Source organism: Sceloporus undulatus, chromosome 2 (assembly GCF_019175285.1).
Source record: "Sceloporus undulatus isolate JIND9_A2432 ecotype Alabama chromosome 2, SceUnd_v1.1, whole genome shotgun sequence".
In the NCBI taxonomy this organism is placed as follows: Eukaryota; Metazoa; Chordata; class Lepidosauria; order Squamata; family Phrynosomatidae; genus Sceloporus; species Sceloporus undulatus.
In genome coordinates, this window is record NC_056523.1 from 218,728,947 (window position 1) to 218,735,095 (window position 6,149).

The 6,149-nt window shown below is 46.0% G+C and overlaps 1 protein-coding gene across 1 annotated transcript in view; it reads left to right on the forward strand.

The window, feature by feature from the left end:
• TMOD1 (tropomodulin 1) overlaps positions 1-6,149 on the forward strand; it is a 55,665-nt gene that overhangs the window by 634 nt on the left and 48,882 nt on the right.

Below are 6,149 nucleotides of genomic sequence, written 5' to 3' on the forward strand. Positions count from 1 at the left end.
CCACCCTAAGTGTGCTTCTCAGTCCTGCTCCAAATGGAGGACCTTTTGGGATCCCTCCTGGACCAGAAGGTGGAAATGGAGGACATGTTGCTGGAGAGAAAGGAGGACCTGTGGCCACCCTGAGTGTGCTTCCCAGTCCTGTTCCAAATGGAGGACCTTTGGGCATTCCTCCTGGACAGAGAAGGCTGGAATTGGAGGATGTGTCCCTCAGAAAGGAGGACCTTTGGCCACCCTGAGTGTGCTTCTCAGTGCTGCTCAAAAATGGAGGATTTTTTGGAACTTCTCCAGGACCAGAAGGTTGGACTAGAGGGTGTGTCCTGGGAAAGGAGGACCTGTGGCCATTCTGAGGACGTACCCCTGAGAAAGGAGGACCTGGGGTCACCCTGAGTGTGCTGCTTAGCCCTGCTCAAAATGGGGGACCTTTTGGGATCCCTCCTGGAGAGAGAAGGTTGGAACAGAGGATATGTCCCTGAGGAAGGAGGACCTCTGGCCACCCTCCTTAGTCCTGCTCCCAAATGCAGGACCTTTTGGCATTCCTCTAGGACCAGAAGGTGGAAATGGAGGACATGCCTGGGAAAGGAGGACCTGGGGCCCCACTGTGCCTCAGAGCCCCAGAGAGGGCTGAAGCAACCATATCTGGCCAAAAACATGCCTAGTGGCGGCCACCTAAAAAAGACCAATGGAGAGCAATAGGAGCAGCAGCGCCTATAAATAGCTGCCTCTCCTCTGGCCTCTGGGAAAGCAAGGGAGGGGGAGACCAGAGGCATCCTCCTTTACTCCAGGACATGTCCTCCATTTCAGTCTTCCGGTCCAGGAGCAATCCCAAAAGGTCCTCCATTTGGAGCAGGGCTAAGATGCATGACTTTAGATTTATATGAGTGTTTCTTGCTTTTGTTTGGTCAGGTCCTACCTTTTGCTCCCTGGAAAGAGAATTCCACTAGTAAGACAAAAAGTGCCCTCTAACCAGGAGTTACTTAGTACTTTGTTCCTGTAGCCCGAGAGTCATGCTTACTCAGGATGAACAGATGTCCTCCTTTTCCAGGACATGTCCTACACGTCAACCGTGTCTACAGCAGGAATTCCAAAAGAACCCCATTTGGAGCAGGACTAACAAGGATGAATGTGTATTTCTACGAGTGTTTCTAGATATATTTGGACATGTCCTACCTTTTTCTGCAACGTCCTACATTTCACAGTGCCTTGTCCTCCTTTCTGGGGAGGACATCTGGTCACTCTGGACATGCCCTCCATCTCAGCCTTCTGGTCCAGGACGAATTCCAAAAGGTCCTCCATTTGGAGCAGGACTAAGAAGCATGAATTTACATTTCTCACCAGGAGTTACTTAGTACTTCTAACATTTATCATTTACAATATCTTATGTGTCATACTTGTAAAGCAGAGTGGGCAAAGGCAGCCTATGGGCTCCATGTAGCCCAAGAGTCATGCTTGCTTTCCAGGACATGTCCTACACTTTAACCCTCTGTACTGGAGAAATCCCAAAAGGTCCTCCATTTTGACCAGGACTAAGAAGGATGAATGTATATTTCTACAAGTGTTTCTAGATTTTATTTGATCACATCCTACCTTTTTCTGAAACATCCTACATTTCACAGTGCCTTGTCCTACTTTGCAGGGAGGATATCTGGTCACCCTGTTCTCACCAGGCTGGGGAGCAGGTAAGCCTTTCCCGGCAGGATTCCCAAAGTTGCAACCTTTTGGTTTTTATAACATAACATGCTGTACTCCATCATAACATGGTGGAACTCCCATCAGCCCCAGCCATTGCTGAGGGAGAATGGGAGCTGCTGTTCAACAACATCCAGGACTGAGGGGAATAAAGGGAGGCAAAATTCCCAGGGTCTAGACTGCAGGAGGGCCTGGACAGTGACATACACAAGTTCCAGTCTAACAAAATATGAAGGACCACAAGTTTAAAGTCCTGGTCTAATTAATACAATGGTGTACTGTATATACTCTCTCTCTCTCTCTCTCTCTCTCTCTCTCTCTGTGTGTGTGTGTGTGTGTGTGTGTGTGTGTGTGCGCATGCGCATATATGAATATGTATATGTAAAGTAGGTTTATCTAAACCAGTGGTTCCCAACCTGTGGGTCGGGACCCCTCTGGGGGTCAAATGACCCTTTCATGGGGGTCGCCTAAGGCCATTGGAAAACACCTATTAAATTACAGTTATGAAGTAGCAATGAAAATAATTTCATGGGTTTGGGTCACCACAACATGAGGAATATGTATTAAAGGGTCGTGGCATTAGGAAGGTTGGGAACCACTGATCTAAACAGGACATTAATCATATCCAGATAACCTGCTGGCTGGCTAATAATGTTTATGTATCACAGCTACACATTTTAATAATTTGCAAACTATGAGGTATTGGTTGGCATGCCAATAACCAAATTATACATCTCCATCAGCCTGAACTCTTCTCTTGGCTGATATCCATGCCAAATGTCTGCACAACATAGGGTGAGGAGGTGTAACCAGCGCCCTGTGCGATGTTTTTGGGAAACAGGAGGAATTTAACCTCTACTCCGTTTAAAGCAGAGAATGTGGAATTTATCCCATGTGTGTGTTTGGTCTGACTCATTAATAGCTTTCTACTTTTGTTATTTTTGTTGTTAACTGCCCTCAAATCCTTCCTGACTCCTAGTGACCCTGTGGATGAGACTTCTCCAAGACTCCCTGTTTTCCAATGCTCTGCTTAGGTCCTGTAAATTTATATACATGACCTCCTTAATAGAGTCCATCCATCTAGCATGCGGTCTTCCTCTCTTTCTGTACCCCTCCACCTTACCTGCATTATTGTCTTTTCCAACGAGTCATTCTTTCTCATGATATGACCAAAGTACGACAACCTCAATTTTATCATCTTGGTTTCCAGGGAGATTTCAGGCTTGATCAGTTCTAGGACCCATTTGTTTGTCTTATGGGCCATCCATGGTGTCCTCAGCACTCTTCTCCAGCACCACATTTCAAATGAACTGATTTTCCTTCTATCCACCTTTCTCACTATTCAGCTCTCGCAACTGTACATAGTACAGTTTGCTTGTACAATTCTAACACCCATGCTCTGATGGATAACTTTCCATTTTAGGATCTCTTCTCATTCTTTCATAGCTGCTCTTTCCATTCCTAGTCTTCTTATTTCTTGACTGCAGTCCCCATTCTGATTTTTTTTTGGTACAGGAACATTTTTACTATTTCAATTTCCTCATTGTCTAGGTTGAATCTGTGTAGATCTTCCATGGTCATTATTTTTGTTTTCTATATGTTGAGCAGTAAGCCTGTCTTTGCTAATACAGTACTACTAAATATGCCCACCTGCCTTCCTCTTTTCCATGCATGCACTGCCTTATACTGAGTCAGGCCATAGGTTCATCTGGCTGACATCTCTCACCTCCGGCTAGCAATGGCTGATTAGGGATTCAGGCAAGATTCTTTCCTAGCCCTACCTAGAGTTCCCTAGTAAAAGTACTGATGAGACCTGACCTTGCTTTCAAAAGCAGACAAGATTTGGGTGAGTACAGTGGGGTGGCATGGTGAGAAAAAGGTTTGCTCATAGGATGGAAGCCAATGTTATTCTTCACTCAGAAAAGGGAGAGAACCCAATGCTCTTTCTGCCAGCTTCTTTCTTTATTTGCCTTTCTGTTTTACATAATCCCTGATGAGCTGAGAAAGTGACTCATAAAGCATGGCTTGTGGGTGGGTTGCCATGCTGCAAGAAATAATGTTATATAGGAATAAAGTAAAGGTTGCCAGTTGAATCAGCTGTACTTGACTGTATTTAAAGCAGGAATATACATCTTGCCAAGAAAAGCACATGATAGGTTCTCCTTAGAGTCACCATAAGTCGGAAACAACTTGAAGGCACACAACAACAACAAGAGAAACTGTCACCTTTCAAATGATGTTGGACTACAGCTTCCACCATCCCTGGCCTATGGTCATATTGCATAGGGCTGATGGTAGTGAAGGCCACAAATTCTCCACCTGATTAAAACAAGTGGGGTTGCCAATGACCAGAGGAAAATCTGGCTAGCTCTTGCTCCTTTTGGTAGTGTTCTGTGCCCTCAAGTCATTTCTGACTTATGGTGAACCCATCACAGGGTTTTCTTGGCAATATTTGTACAGAGGGGGGTGGTTAACCATTGCCTTTCTCTGAGTTTGAGAACGTGGTTGTTTGAGATTATACAGGTTATAGTTAAAGGAATAAATAGCACTCCTGAGCATGCTGACATACAGTATTTAATGAGGTAGATCTGTTCTCTAGCAAAGCAATACATTGCAAGACCAATAAAAAGGCAGCGGCCTGCCTACAGGAAATATTAGTTGTTGTTCGTTGTTATTGTTGTGTGTCTTCAAATCGTTTCCAATTTATTGTGACCCTAAGGCAAAACTATCCTGGGTTTTTCTTCCCATGTTTCTTCTGAGGGGATTTGCCATTGCAATCCTCTGAGACTGAGAGATTGTGACTTGCCCAGGGTCACCCAGTGGGTTATCATGTTTGAGCTGGGAATCGAACCCTGGCCTCCAGAGTCCTAGTCCAACACTCAAACCACTATACCACACTGGGTCATGAAATATTCCTGGCCATAAACGAGAACAAGATGACTCTCAGAGTTTCTTGGACTGGAGAGGATGCAACCATTCTTCACTTTCTCTTGGGAGGATGGTCAGTGTAGGAGGAGAGGAGTATGGGGCCTGTGGGAAAGGCAGGTAGCAGACCAGAAGCAAAGAGGGGCTTTGGAAAAGTCATTCTTCTTGCCTAACACATATGCCTTCTGCCTCAAAGTCCTTCCCTGGTGACACCTGACAGGGATGTAGCCAAGGGGGGGGGGTCCAAGGGGTCTGGACCCCCCCCCCTTTAGGCTTGGGAACGTTCAAGCTCCTTCCTCCCCCTCCTCTTCCCCTCCATCAAAAGCATGGAGGATAGAGAAGGAAAGGGAGAAAGACAGAAGTCACAGGGAGGGAGCAGGGAGGTTCAGAGAGAGAGAGAGAGAGACAGAGAGAGGGAGGGGGTCCCTCCCTGTGAATTCTTTCCCTTTCGTTTCCTCTCCATCCAAGTCCTTCCACTCCTACTCCTACTCCTCCCTTGTGCTTTTGCCAGAATAAAAGTCTCCCTTCCTGGGGAAGGTGAGGGGGAGGAGGAGGAAGAAGAAGAAGGGAAGAAAGACAGGAAGGAAGGAAGGAAAAAAGGAAGGAAGAATGATAATAATAAATAAATAATAAAATTTTTGTTTATATGCCGCCCTTCCTCCGATCAGGGCGGCTTACAACATATTAAAAATACAAACTGTTACAATAAAACACATTAAAAATAAACCAACAGTAAAAGCCCCAAAGCCCAACCTCTTGGCCACGAAAGAGGAGGGAGGCCCACAGGATATTTACTCGGGGAATGCCTGTTGGAATAGGAAGGTTTTAAGGTCCTTCCTAAATTGGGCCAGGGTAGTGGACGAGCGGAGCTCTCTGGGCAGCGCATTCCAAAGGGCTGGGGCAGCTATGGAGAACGTCCTCCGAGTGGTGGAGACTAATCTAGCCCCAGGCACCTTCAGTAGCTGCTGCCCAGACGTTCTGAGGGTGCAAGGCGGAATGTACGGGGAGAGGCAGTCCTGTAGGTATCCTGGGCCCAAGCCATTTAGGGCTTTATAGGTAATTACCAACACCTTATATTGAGCTCAGAAGCGAATGGGCAGCCAATGGAGATCTTTTAATACTGGTGTTATATGGCTGGTCCTGGGAGCGCCAGTGACCAGCCGGGCTGCCATGTTTTGCACCATTTGCAGCTTCCGAGTTTGGTATAAGGGTTGCCCCATGTAGAGTACATTGCAGAAATCCAGTCTCGAAGTTACCAGAGCATGTACAACAGTTTCTAGGTCCCCCTGGGCCAGGTATGGGCGCAGCTGGCGAATCAGCCGAAGCTGATAACAAGTGCTCTTGACCGTCATATTCACATGATAGGAAGGGAGGGAGGGAAGAAAAGAAGGAAAAGAAAGGAAGGAAGAGGAAGGGGAGAAAGAAAGAAAGAAAGAAAGAGGAAGGAAGAAAGGAAGCTTCTAAAAGGAAATATAAAAGAAAGAAAATGTGACTTCTGACTTTCCTTTCAGCAGTTATATCCATATACAGTACAATAT